This window comes from Physeter macrocephalus, chromosome 18, assembly GCF_002837175.3.
Source record: "Physeter macrocephalus isolate SW-GA chromosome 18, ASM283717v5, whole genome shotgun sequence".
Taxonomy (NCBI): Eukaryota; Metazoa; Chordata; class Mammalia; order Artiodactyla; family Physeteridae; genus Physeter; species Physeter macrocephalus.
In genome coordinates, this window is record NC_041231.1 from 62434119 (window position 1) to 62448961 (window position 14843).

Here is a 14843-nt window from a genome sequence, read left to right on the forward strand (position 1 = left end):
TTCTTTTACAAGTAGTTGTCCATTTTCCCCAGCAGCACTTATTGAAGAGACTGCCTTTTCTCCATTGTATATTCTTGTCTCCTTTGTCATAAATTAATTCACCATAAGTGTGTGGGTTTATTTCTGGGCTCTCTATTCTGTTCTAATTATGTTTGTGTCTGTTTTTGTGCTAGTACCACACTGTTTAGATTACTGTGGCATTGTAGTGTAGTCTGAAGTCAGGAAACAAGATACCTCCAGCTCTCTTTCTTTCTCAAGATTGTTTGGGCTATTCAGGGTCTTTTGTGTTTCCATACAAATTTTAAAGTAATGCTCTAGTTCTGTGAAAAATACCCTTGGTGTTTTGATAGGGATTGCATCAAATCTGTAGATGGACTTGGGTAGTATGGTCATTTTAACAATATTGATTCTTCCAATCCAAGAATACAAAATATCCTTCCAGCTGTTTTTGTCACCTGCAATTTCTTTCATCAGAGTCTATTAATTTTCCTAGTACAGGTCTCTTACATCCTTAAGTAGGTTTATTCCTAGATATTTTATTCTTTTTGATGTGATGGTAAATGGGATTGTTTCCTTAAATTCTCTTTCTGATAGTTCGTTGTCAGTGTACAGAAATGCAAGAGATTTCTGTGTATTAAGTCAGTATCCTGCAACTTTACCAAATTCCTTGATGAGCTCCAGTAGTTTTCTGGTAGTGTTTTTAGGATTTTCTATGCATAGTATCATGTCATCTGCAAACAGTGACAGGTTTAATTCTTCCTTTCCAATTTGGATTCCTTTTATTTATTTTTCTTCTCTGATTGCTGTAGCTAGGATTTCCAAAACTATGTTGAATGAAAGTGGTGAGAGGACCATCCTTGTTTTGTTCCTGATCTTAGAGAAAATACTTTCAGCTTTTCACCACTGAGTATAATGTGAGCTGTGGGTTTTTCATATATGGCTTTTATTATGTTGAGGTATGTTCCCTCTATGACCCATTTTGGAGAGTTTTTATCATAAATGAGAGTTGAATTTTGTCAAAAGCTGTTTTTGCATCTACTGAGACGATCATATGGTTTTTATTCTTCATTTTATTTAATGTGCTGTATTACATTGATTCATTTGAAAATATTGAAAAATTCTTCTTCCTTAGGATAAAGCCCACTTGATCATAGTGTATGATCTTTTGGTTTATTGTTGGATTCAATTTGCTAAAATTTTGTTGAGAATTTTTACATCTATATTCATCATGATATTGGCCTATAATTTTCTTTTTTTGTGATATCTTTGTCTGGTTTTTGGTATCAGGGTGATGCTGGCCACACAGAATGAGTCTGGAAGTGTGTTCCTTCCTCTGCAAGTTTTGGAATAGTTTTAGAAGGATAGGTGTCATCTCTTCTCTAAATGTTTGGTAGAATTCACCTATGAAGCCATCTGGTCCTGAACTTTTGTTTGTTGCCAGTTTTTAAATTGCTGAATCAATTTCATTGGTCCGTTCATATTTTCTATTTCTTCCTGGTTCAGTCTTGGGATATTGTGCCTTTCTAGGAATTTTTCCATTTCTTCTAGGTAGTCCATTTTACCAGCATGTAGTTACTCATGGCAGTCTCTATTATAATTTCACACCAGTCAGAATAGCTATCATCAAAAAGAACACAAATAACAAACGCTGGTGAGATGTGGAGGAAAGGGAACCCTTTTACACTTTTCATGGAAATGTAAATTGGTGCAGTCACTGTGGAAAACAATATGGAGGTTTCTCAAAAAACTAAAAATTGAACTACCATAATAGCCAGCAATTCCAGTCCTGGGTATATACTCTAAATAAAAACACTAATTCAAAAATATGTAAGTCCCAATGTTCATAGCAGCAGTATTTACCATAGTCAAGACATGGAAGCAACCTAAATGCCCATCAAAAAATGTATGGATAAAGAAAATGTACCATACATACATACACACACACACACACACACACACACACACACACATATATATATATAAAACTCAGACATAAAAAATAATGGAATTTTGCCATTTTCAGGAACATGGATGGAGTTGAAGGGCATTATTGTAAGTGAAATATGTCAGAAAGAGAGACACAAATACTGTATGATATCACTTACATGTAGAATTTAAAAAGAAATACAACAAACTAGTGAATAAATTAAAAAAGAAGCAGACTCACAGATATAGAGAACAAACTAGTGGTTACCAGTTGGGAGAAGAAAGGGGGAAGGACAATATAGGGGTAGAGGGAAAAAGGGTTATTGTGGGATTATATGAATTTATATGTGTGAAATTTTGAAAATTGTAAAGCACTATAGAATTTAAAGAATCTTTCATTTAATAAAGAAAAAAATGAACTGAGTTGAGAAATAGAGGAAACTTACATAAAGGTTATGGAGTTGCTTTTAAGTCTTTTGTATCATCTACAATGAAAATTGACAAGAATTTTGATAAGTAAATGTTTGTTGTTTAAGCCAAAAGAGGAAAAAATGAATATTATGCTAAGTGAAATAAGCCAGACAGAAAGGAAAAATGATATGTTCCCACTTATATGTGGAATTTTAAAAAGTCAAATACATAGAAGCAGAGACTAGAACAGTGGTTATCATGGGAGGGGAGGTGGAGGAAATAGGGAGATGTTGGTCAAAGGGTACAAACTAACAGTTATACAAGATGAATGTCAAGAGATCTAATGCACAGCATAATGACTGTGGTTAATACTGAGCTGAATACTGGAAATTTGCTATGAGAGTAGATTTCAGGTTCTCTCATCACACACGCACAATAAATGGTAACTATGTGAGAAGAAGATATGATATTTAGCTTGATTGTACTAATCATGTCACTATACATATAAAATCAACATGCTGTACACTTTAAATATATATATTCTATTAAAAATGTAAAAAGAAAAAAAGACAAAATGAAACACTGGTTTACATGCAAAAGAAAAGGGTGTGTAGCGTTTAGGCCCACTGCAAAGTTAGAAAGAACAGTCTTTAATGTTGCCCTCACTTCTGACACCAAGTTCAAGTTCAGTGGATTCCCTAAATCACCCTCAGGTTTTATAATTCCCTGAAGGAACTCACAAAAATCACTGAAAGCTGTTAAAAATCATGATTATAATTTTATTACATAGTTCATTACAAGGAAAGGATATGGATTCAAATCATCTAAGAGAGGAAGCACCTAGGACAGAATCCAGAAAATGTACTAAATATGGGGCTCCCGTTGCTTTCAATCCATAGAATTATAGATGTGTTGCCTGTCCAGTAGTGGTGAATGACACTTTCCAATTCATTTTTTGAGGCCAGCACTACCCTAATACCTAAAGCAGGCAACAATTTTATAAAAAAATAAAAATACACACCAATATCTCATAAACATGTGCAAAAATATTCAAAAACATATTAGCAAATCAAATCCAACAATGAATAAAAGAATTATACTTTATGGTCAAGTGGGATTTATTTCTAGTATGCAAGGTTGATTCAACATTCAAACATCAATTACTGTAATCCATCATGTGAACAAGATAAAGAAGAAAAATCATATGATCATATGATTATATCTATTGATGTAGAAAAAGCATTTGACAAAATGCAACATCCATCTATTATACAAAATGTTAGCAAACTAGTAATAGAGGGTGACTTTCTCAATTTCATAAAGAACATCTACAAACGTTGACAACTGGTGAGGAAGTGAAGCTACAGGAACACTCATTCACTGATGGTGGGAATGCAAAATGGTACAGCCACTTTGAAAGACAGTATTTGGTAGTCAAAAAAAAAACAACTAAACTCAACTAAACTAAATATACTCTTACCACATGATCCAGTAATCATGCTTCTAAGTGTTTACTCAAATGAACTGAAAACATGTCTACACAAAAACCCTCACATAAATGTTCATATTAGCTTTACTCAGAATTGGCAAAAATTAGAAGTAACTAAGATGTTCTTCAGTGTGAAAGGATAAATAAATCATAGTACCTCCATAACATGGAATATTAATAGGCACTAAAAAGAAATAAGCTATCAAGACACAAAAGACATTCAGGAACCTAAAAACATATTGCCTAGTGACAGAATCCAGTCTGTAAAGTATGCATACTATATAATCCCAGCTATATGACATTCTGGAAAAGATAAAACTATAGAGATATTAAAAAGATTACTCTGTCAGGAGAAAGAGAGGAATGAATAGGTAGCTGAGGTAATTTTTAGCACGGTGAACAATTTTTTATGATGCTGTGATGGTGGATCCCTGTAATTATATATTTGTCAAAAACATAGAATTTTCTGTACAACAGAGTGAAACCTAATGTAAACTATGCAGTTTAGTAGCAATGTATTAACATTAGTTCATCTATGGTAACAAATGCACCATGGTAATGCAAGACGTTAATAACAGTAGAAACTGAACATAGGAGAACGGAGGTATATGGTGACTCTCTGTATTCTTAATTTCTGTAAACTTAAAACTTCTCTAAAAAATAAAGTATGTCAGTTTTAAAAAATTATGAGGATTGTAACTGTTGGTCTCAATTTTTGCCTAAATTGAAAATTTTTGTGTTTTTTTTTTAAGTAAGTAGAGGTCTTTCTGCATTGTTTAGTTGGTTTTACTTGGAAACTTCATGATGTAGAAGTGGACATTTTTAATGTGTTTAGTGATATTTTACAGAATATCTAATGATTTGTAATATGCATTTACTAACATTCATAATGAGGTCATCATTAGAACCCAAAGTAGCTACAGCAAGTATCATTGCTATATTGGCCACCAAGCATAATGATAAATGCCTAAAACCACAGAGATAATCCTAAATATATGTCTTCAATAGCTTAGACAGCATTGTATTTACTTTATTATATTTAAATAAGGCAAAAACCAGTGCTACCACACCAGAATTTCTTTTAAACTTAAAAAAACCCTAAATCTACAAATATGTCACATATTTTCTTTAATCTATCCTCAATGTTTTATAATTCGGACACAATCAAGTATTAAACAGGAGAGCTGTAATCTTAGTCTGTGCATAGTATATAATATTTTAACATGGTTTCTCAAGCGGTTAAAAGTCTGGTCATGGATACATGTATATGTATGGCTGAGTTCCTTTGCTGTGCACCTGAAACAATCACAACATTGTTAATTGGCCATACTCTAACATAAAATAAATTTTTTTTTAAGTCTTCAAATAACAAGTGCTGGAAAAAAAAAGGTGATCATGAGAATTGAGTGTATTAAACCAAGCTTATTTTCAAAAACCTAAACTTTAGCTTCTTCTTGAAAATCTGTTAAATAGAATCTTTAATTGAATCCAAATGTAAACCCTATAAATTTATTACTGTCTAAAAAACTGTGAATGGCAGTACCTGAAGAAATAAAATCTGTTTTTTTTCCAAAGGCAAAGACCACAGAAAAATCTACTCAATAAAGATTTAATGAATGCCTGCTATTGGGAAAGAATCATTTTAGAAGTTGTTTGGATTCCAATGCTTATTAGGTAAATCAATGGCAACAATGCAGTCACTTTAATTTTATGTATATATCATCAAACTCTAAGCTTAATATCTAATAGTTACCAGATTGAGACAGGCACTGGGGAATTAAAAATAACAATAGTGACAATATTAGTAATGATACAGCTATCATTTGTTGAGAGCCTTCTCTGTGCCAGACACTCTATGAGTATATTCCATCTTGTGTTATCCCATTTTTTACTTGAAAACTTTACCATATGCTTAGATAAATTAAGTATCTAATATAAATATTCAAATCTACTTGCAGAACAGGTAACTAAATTATCATGTTTCCCTCAAAAGGTCCTCAACTACATCATACTACTTCTCATACAAAGACATAGAAGATAATCTTGCTTTCCTTGAAAGGTCACAGGTCATAAGGTGATGTTGACATATAAATTGTTATAAAACAATGCAGCAATTGCTATGATGAAGGGACATCTGTAACATAATATGCAGCAAAGAAGGGAGCTTCTAACTTCCTCATGGGATCCATTCACAGAGGACATGACAGCCATCTTGAGTCGGAGGGTGAGTCAAGAGTAGTGAGGCATATGGGTAAAGAGAAGAGGAAAATTAAAGTATCATTGCATGAGGGAAGTGCATAGAGTTTAGTGAGGCTATTTCACAGAATGAACTTGTAGAAATGACAAGGAACTATGCTAGAGGAACAAGCAGTTTGAGATTATGAAGAAGATTAGGTATGACTTGCTGAGAAGGTCACAACTGATTCTGTAAGCAATGGGAGAAATTGACACAGAGCAGTGATCCAATTAAGCTCACTTTGAGAAGTGAGCACCTTAGAAGTGGTGACGGTAATGGGTAAGAACAGAGCATGATCAGAGACAGGAAAACCAGCTGCAGTATTCCAGGAAGGAAATAATGTAGATGAAATCAAGAGACCTATTGAAAAGGTATACCCCCTGGTTCTGACTTGAGTAACCAAGTAGAGGGTGATATCACAGAGTCTGGGAATACTAGAAGTGGAGGAAGTTTTAGGAGTGGTGTGGTTATGGTGAGTTTAGTATTTTTTTTTTTTTTTTTTTTTTTTTTAGTGGTATGCGGGCCTACCTCTGTTGTGGCCTCTCCCGTTGCGGGGCACAGGCTCCGGACGCGCAGGCCCAGCGGCCATGGCTCACGGGCCTAGCCGCTCCGCGGCACGTGGGATCCTCCCAGACCGGGGCGCGAACCCGGTTCCCCCGCATCGGCAGGCGGACGCGCAACCACTGCGCCACCAGGGAAGCCCGAGTTTAGTTTTAAACATGGTAAAATGATCAGAAGTCCATGGATGTCTGAAAAAGAGAAAATGAAGTGTGGCATTACAAGCAATATAGGTAGTAACTGAGTTTCTGACCTCAGTTGAAATAATCCAGAGTGAGTGGAGAATAAGAATATGAAGCAAAGGTCATGTGAAGACCCTGACTTTTAAGGAGAAGGAAATTATGATAAACTCACGGAGTACAATAATAAGGAGCTAAGATGAGGGAAATGCTGTCATGGAAGCTGAGGATTTCAGACCAGCTCAGTAAAAAGACAGAGCTGAGCCCTTGTTATGTTCCTGATCTCCGCTGGGAAATGGATATCTGACGATGATGAAGACGTGGTTTCTGTTCTCAAGGAGCTCAGAGAATAGTGAAGGGGAGAAGATTAAGTAGGAAATGGACAGAAAGGAATCTTTGATTTGGCTGTTAAGTGATTGGTCACTGCATGGGAGAGCACCTTGGGGATGGTAGGCAAGTAGGCAGAGAGGTAAATGTGGAGTGTGTCAATGAGCTCAGATGAGAGACATTAATTTCTAAGAAAAAATTTTGATTTTTTTTCCACCTATAGTTTCAGAATACTGGAATTAAGTTCTTGTCAACAGTGTGAGATAGGAGTTAGCTCCATTTTTTCCTTTATGCAAACCCAAGTATCCTAATACTGTTTATTAAAAAGACTGCTATTCCTTCATGCCTGTGCAATACCATCTTTGTCACAAAGTATTCAGATGCACTGAATTTTCATATTGTGTTCTATTTCACTGATATATTGGTTCATCCTTGCAGTGAAGGCCATAATATTTTGATTATTGTAGTTTTATCATAAGGCTTGGTAACCTGGATGAAGTCTTGCTATCTTATTCTTTTCCAAGTGTGTCTTGAATATTCTTCACTCTCCAAATATCCGTAAACATGATAGAATCCACTAGAAAAATTCCACTAAGTAATTGGAATTATGGTTAGGATTCCTTGAATCTACACATCAGTTTGTAGAGAATTGACATATTACAATATTAAAAATACTAACGCATGAACTTGGTATGTTTATTCATTTATTCAAGTATTATTTAATTTCTCTTAGCTACATTTTAATGTTTTCTATATCAAAGTCTTGCATTTGTTAGACTTTACCCTTGATATTTGGTATTTTTGACGCTTTTGAAAATACATTTTTTTGTTGTTGTTGTTTGTTTTGTTTTGTTTTGTTTTGCTGTATGCTGGCCTCTCACTGTTGTTGCCTCTCCCGTTGCGGAGCACAGGCTCTGGACGCTCAGGCTCAGCGGCCGTGGCTCATGGGCCTAGCCGCTCCGTGGCATGTGGGATCTTCCCGGACCAGGGCATGAACCTGTGTCCCCTGCATCGGCAGGCGGACTCTCAACCACTGCGCCACCAGGGAAATTCTAAAAATACATTTTTAAAATAAATTTTTATTGGAGTATAGTTGATTTACAATGTTTTGTTAGTTTCTGCTGTACAGCAAAGTGAATCAACTATATCTATATATCTATATATCTATATCTATATCTATATATATCTCCACTCTTTTTTAGATTCTATTCCCATATAGGTCGTTACAGATTATTGGGTAGAGTTCCCAGTGCAATACAGTAAGGTCTTATTAGTTATCTATTTTATATCTATTTTATACCTTTATATATATATTATATATATTTTATTTAGTGCGTATATGTCTATCCCAGTCTCCCAATTTATCCCTCCCCCCACCATTCACCCTTGGTAAGCATAAGTTTGTTTTCTATATCTGTGATGCTATTTCTGTTTTGTAAAGAGGTTCATTTGTACCATTTATTTTTATGTTCCACATATAAGCAATATCATATGATATTTTTCTTTCTCTGTCTAATTTTACTCAGTATGACAATCTCTAGGTCCATCTGTGTCACTGCAAGTGACATCATTTTGTTTTTCGGTTTTTTATGTCTGAGTAGTATTCCACTGTATTGATATACACAATCACATCTTCTTTATCCATTTCTTCATCAATGGACATTTAAGTTGCTTCCTTGTCCTGGCTATTGTAAATAGTGCTGCAATGAAAACTGGGGTACATTTATCTTTTTGAATTATGATTTTCTCTGAATATATACCCAGGAGTGTGACCAAAAATTCTCTTTCTGTTTCTTGCTAATATACAGAAATGAAATTCATTTGGATATATTGAGCTTTAAACAAGCCACTTTGATAAACAACTAACTTTTGATTCTAATAATTATTATGAATTCTTATTTGATTTCCTATACACAGTCATCTGTATGTAACATTAGTATTATTTCTGGGCTTTAATCTTATAATTTATCTTTATATACAGATGTAGATATGGACATAGAATTTAATCTGCATTACTTAACACCTCCAATATACCACTGAATAGTAGCGGTGACAGTAAGCAAACTTTTGTTATTGCCAGTAACAGAAGAAATATGTTCAACATTTCATCTTTTTTTTCTTTTCCTTTTTCTTAACACCTTTTTTTGAGTATAGTTGCTTTACAATGGCGTGTTAGTCTCTACTGTATAACAACGTGACTCAGCTATACTTATACATATATCACCATACCCCTCCCTCTTGCATCTCCTTCCCACCCTCCCTATCCCACCCTGCTAGATGGTCAAAAAGCACCAACCTGATCACCCTGTGCTATGCAGCTGCTTCCCACTAACTATCTATTTTACATTGGGCAATGTATATATGTCCATGCCACTCTCTCACTTCGTCCCAGCTTACACTTCCCCCTCCTCTTGTCCTCAGGTCCATTCTCTACATCTGTGTCTTTATTCCTGCCCTGCCCCTAGGTTCTTCAGAACCTTTTTTAAAAAAAATTCCATATATATGTATTAGCAGATGGTATTTCTTTTTCTCTTTCTGACTTATTCACTCTGTATGACAGACTCTAGGTCCACCAACCTTACTACAAATAACTCAGTTTCATTTCTTTTTATGGCTGAGTAATATTCCATTGTATATATGTGCCACATCTTCTTTCTTCATTCATCTGTCGATGGACACTTAGATTACTTCCACATCCTGGCTATTGTAAATAGAGCTGCAATGAATATTGTGTTACATGACTCTTTTTGAATTATGGTTTTCTCAGGGTTTATGCCCAGTAGTGGGATTGCTGGGTCATATGGTAGTTCTATTTTTACTTTTTTAAGGAACCTCCATACTGTTCTCCATAGTGGCTGTATCAATTTACATTCCTACCAACAGTGCAAGAGGGTTCCCTTTTCTCCACACCCTTTCCAGCATTTACTGTTTGTAGATTTTTTGATAATGGCCATTCTTAATGGTGTGAGGTGATACCTCATTGTAGTTTTGATTTGCATTTCTCTAATGATTAGTGACATAGAGCATTCTGTCATGTGTTTGTTGCCAATCTGTATATCTTCTTTGGAGAAATGTCTATTTCAGCCTTCCCTCCATTTTTGGCTTGGGTTGTGTGTTTTTTTGATATTGAGCTGCATGATTTACTTATATATTTTAGAGATTAATCCTTTGTCAGTTGCTTCATTGCAAATATTTTCTCCTATTCTGAGGGCTGTCTTTTCGTCTTCTTTATGGTATCCTTTGCTGTGCAAAAGCTTTTAAGTTACATTAGGTTCCATTGTTTATTTTTGTTTTTATTTCCATTTCTCTAGGAGGTGGGTCAAAAAGGATCTTGCTGTGATTTATGTCATGGAGTGTTCTGCCTATGTTTTCCTATTTCATTTCTTTTTATGGCTGAGTAATATTCCATTGTATATATGTGCCACATCTTCTTTCTTCATTCATCTGTCGATGGACACTTAGATTACTTCCACATCCTGGCTATTGTAAATAGAGCTGCAATGAATATTGTGTTACATGACTCTTTTTGAATTATGGTTTTCTCAGGGTTTATGCCCAGTAGTGGGATTGCTGGGTCATATGGTAGTTCTATTTTTACTTTTTTAAGGAACCTCCATACTGTTCTCCATAGTGGCTGTATCAATTTACATTCCTACCAACAGTGCAAGAGGGTTCCCTTTTCTCCACACCCTTTCCAGCATTTATAATTTCATTCTTTTACATGTAGCTGTCCAGTTTTCCCAGCACAACTTATTGAAGAGGCTGTCTTTCTGCCATTGTACATTCTTGCCTCCTTTATCAAAAATAAGGTGAGCATATCAGCATGCGTTTATCTTTGGGCTTTATATTCTGTTCCAATGATCTGTATTTCTGTTTTTGTGCCAATACCATACTGTCTTCATTACTGTAACTTTGTAGTATAGTCTGAACTCAGGGAGCCTGATTCTCCCAGATCCGTTTTTCTTTCTCAAGATTGCTTTGGTTATTTGGGGTCTTTTGTGTTTCCATACAAACTGTGAAATATATTGTTCTAGTTCTGTGAAAAAATGCCATTGGTAGTTTGATAGGGACTGCATTGAATCTGTAAAAAGCTTTGCGTAGTATAGTCATTTTCACAATGTTGATTCTTCCAATCCAAGAACATGGTATATCTCTACATCTGTTTGTATCATCTTTAATTTCTTTCATCAGTGTCTTATAGTTTTCTGCATACAGGTCTTTTGTCTCCTTAGGTAGGTTTCTTCCTAGGCATTTTGTTGTTTTTGTTACAATGGTAAATGGGAGTGTTTTCTTAATTTCTCTTTCAGATTTGTTATCCTTAGTGTATAGGAATGCAAGAGATTTCTGTGCATTAATTTTGTATCCTGCAACTTTACCAAATTCATTGATTAGCTCTAGTAGTTTTCTGGTAGAGTCTTTAGGATTCTCTATGTATAGTATCATGTCATTTGCAAACAGTGACAGTTTTACTTCTTCTTTTCCAACTTGATTCCTTTTATTTCTTTTTCTTCTCTGACTGCTGTGGAAAAACTTCCAAAACTATGTTGAATAATAGTGGTGAGAGTGGGCAACCTTGTCTTCTTCCATATCTTTGGTGAGGAAATGGTTTCAGATTTTCACCATTGAGAATGATGTTGGCTGTGGGTTTGTCATATATGGCCTTTATTATGTTGGGGTAAGTTCCCTCTATGCTTACTTTCTGGAGGGTTTTTATCATAAATGGGTGTTGAATTTTGTCAAAAGCTTTTTCTGCATCTATTGAGATGATCATATGGTTTTTCTCCTTCAAATTGTTAACATGGTTTATGACATTGATTGATTTGCGAATATTGAAGAATCCTGGCATTCCTGGGATAAACCCCACTTGATGATGGTGTATGATCCTTTTAATGTGCTGTTGGATTCTGTGTGCTAGTATTTTATTGAGAAGTTTTGCATCTATGTTCATCAGTGATATTGGCCTGTTATTTTCTATCTTTGTAACATCTTTGTCTTATTTTGGTATCAGGGTGATTGTGGCCTTGTGGAATGAGTTTGGGAGTGTTCCTCCCTCTGCCATATTTTGGAAGAGTTTGAGAAGGATAGGTGTTAGCTTTTCTCTAAATATTTGATAGAATTGGCCTGTGAAGCCTTCTGGACCTGGGATTTTGTGTGTTGGAAGATTTTTAATCACAGTCTCAATTTCAGTGCTTGTGATCGGTCTGTTTATATTTTCTATTTCTTCCTGGTACAGTCTTGGAAAGTTGTGCTTTTCTAAGAATGTGTCCATTTCTTCCAGGTTGTCCATTTTATTGACATATAGTAGCTTGTAGTAATCTCTCATGATCCATTGTATTTCTGCAGTGTCAGTTGTTACTTCTCTTTTTTTCATTTCCAATTCTACTGATTTGAGTCTTTTCCCTTTTTTTCTTGATGAGACTGGCTAATGGTTTATCATTTTCTCTAAATATTTGATAGAATTGGCCTGTGAAGCCTTCTGGACCTGGGATTTTGTGTGTTGGAAGATTTTTAATCACAGTCTCAATTTCAGTGCTTGTGATCGGTCTGTTTATATTTTCTATTTCTTCCTGGTACAGTCTTGGAAAGTTGTGCTTTTCTAAGAATGTGTCCATTTCTTCCAGGTTGTCCATTTTATTGACATATAGTAGCTTGTAGTAATCTCTCATGATCCATTGTATTTCTGCAGTGTCAGTTGTTACTTCTCTTTTTTTCATTTCCAATTCTACTGATTTGAGTCTTTTCCCTTTTTTTCTTGATGAGACTGGCTAATGGTTTATCAATTTTGTTTATCTTCTCAAAAACCAGCTTTTAGTTTTATCGATCTTTGCTATTGTCTCCTTCATTTCTTTTTCATTTATGTCTGATCTGATCTTTATGATTTCTTTCCTTCTGCTAACTTCAGGGGTTTTTTGTTCTTCTTTCCTAGCTGCTTTAGGTGAAAAGTTAGGTTGTTTATTTGAGATGTTTCTTGTTTCTTGAAGTAACATTATATTGCTATAAACTTCCCTCTTAGAACTGATTTCGCTGCATCCCATAGGTTTTGGGTCATTGTGTTTTCATTGTCATTTGTTTCCAGGTATTTTTTGATTTCCTCTTTGATTTCTTCAGTGATCTCTTGGTTATTAGCAGTGTATTGTTTACCCTCCATGTGTTGGTATTTTCTACAGATTTTTTTCTGTAATTGATATCTAGTCTCGTAACATAGTGGTCAGAAAGATGCTTGATATGATTTCAATTTTCTTAAATTTACCAAGGTTTGATTTGTGACCCAAGATATGCTCTATCCTGCAGAATGTTCCATGAGCACTTGAGAAGAAAGTGTATTCTGTTGTTTTTGGATGGAATGTCCTATAAATATCTATTAAGTCCATTTTGTTTAATGTATCATTTAAAGCTTGTGTTTCCTTATTTATTTTCATTTTGATGATCTGTCCTGTGGTGAAAGTGGATTGTTAAAGTCCCCTACTATGGGGCTTCCCTGGTGGCGCAGTGGTTGAGAGTCCACCTGCCGATGCAGGGGACACGGGTTCCTGCCCCGGTCTGGGAGGATCCCACATGCAGCTAGGTAATAGTCTTTATTTTAATGTCTAGTTTGTCTGATATTAGAATTGCTACTCCAGCTTTCTTTTGATTTCCATTTGCATGGAATACCTTTTTCCATCCCCTCAATTTCCATCTGTATGTGTCCCTAGGTCTGAAGTGGGTCTGTTGTAAACAGCATATATGCAAGTCTTGTTTTGTGTCCATTCAACTAGTCTGGGTCTTGTTTTTTTATCCATTCAGCCAGTCTATATCTTTTGATGGGAGCATTTTTTCCATTTAGTTTTAAGGTAATTGTCAATATGTATGTTCCTATTGCCATTTTCTTAATTGTTTGGGGTTTGTTATTGTATGTCTTTTCCTTCTCTTGTTTTTCCCACCTAGAGAAGTTCCTTTAGCATTTGTAAAGCTGGTTTTGTGGTGTTGAATTCTCTTAGCTTTTACTTGTCTGTAAAGGTTTTATTTTCTCCTTCGAATCTGAATAAGATCCTTGCTGGGTAGTGTAAACTTGGTTGTAGGTTTTTCCCTTTCATCACTTTAATTATGGTCTGCCACTCCCTTCTGGCTTGCAGAGTTTCTGCTGAAAGATCAGCTGTTAACCTTATGGGGATTCCCTTGTATGTTATTTGTTGTTTTTCCCTTGCTGCTTTTAATATTTTTTCTTTGCATTTAACTTTTGATAGTTTGTGGGGATTCCCTTATGTGTTATTTGTTGTTTTTCCCTTGCTGCTTTTAATATTTGTTCTTTGTATTTAATTTTTGGTAGTTTTATTAATATGTGTCTTGGCATGTTTCTCCTTGGATTTATCCTGTATGGGACTCTCTGTGCTTCCTGGACTTGATTAACTCTTTCTTTTCCTGTATTAGGGAGATTTTCAACTATAATCTCTTCAAATATTTTCTCAGTCCCTTTCTTTTTCTCTTCTTCTTCTGGCATCCCTATAATTTGAATGTTGGTGTGTGCCTTGTTGTCTCAGAAGTCTCTGAGACTGTCCTCAATTCTTTTCATTCTTTTTTCTTTCTTCTGCTCTGCGGTAGTTATTTCCACTATTTTATCTTCCAGGTGACTTATCCGTTCTTCTGCCTCAGTTATTCTGCTATTGATTCCTTGTAGAGAATTTTTAATTTCATTTATTGTGTTGTTCATCATTGTTTGTTTGCTCTTTAGTTCTTCTCG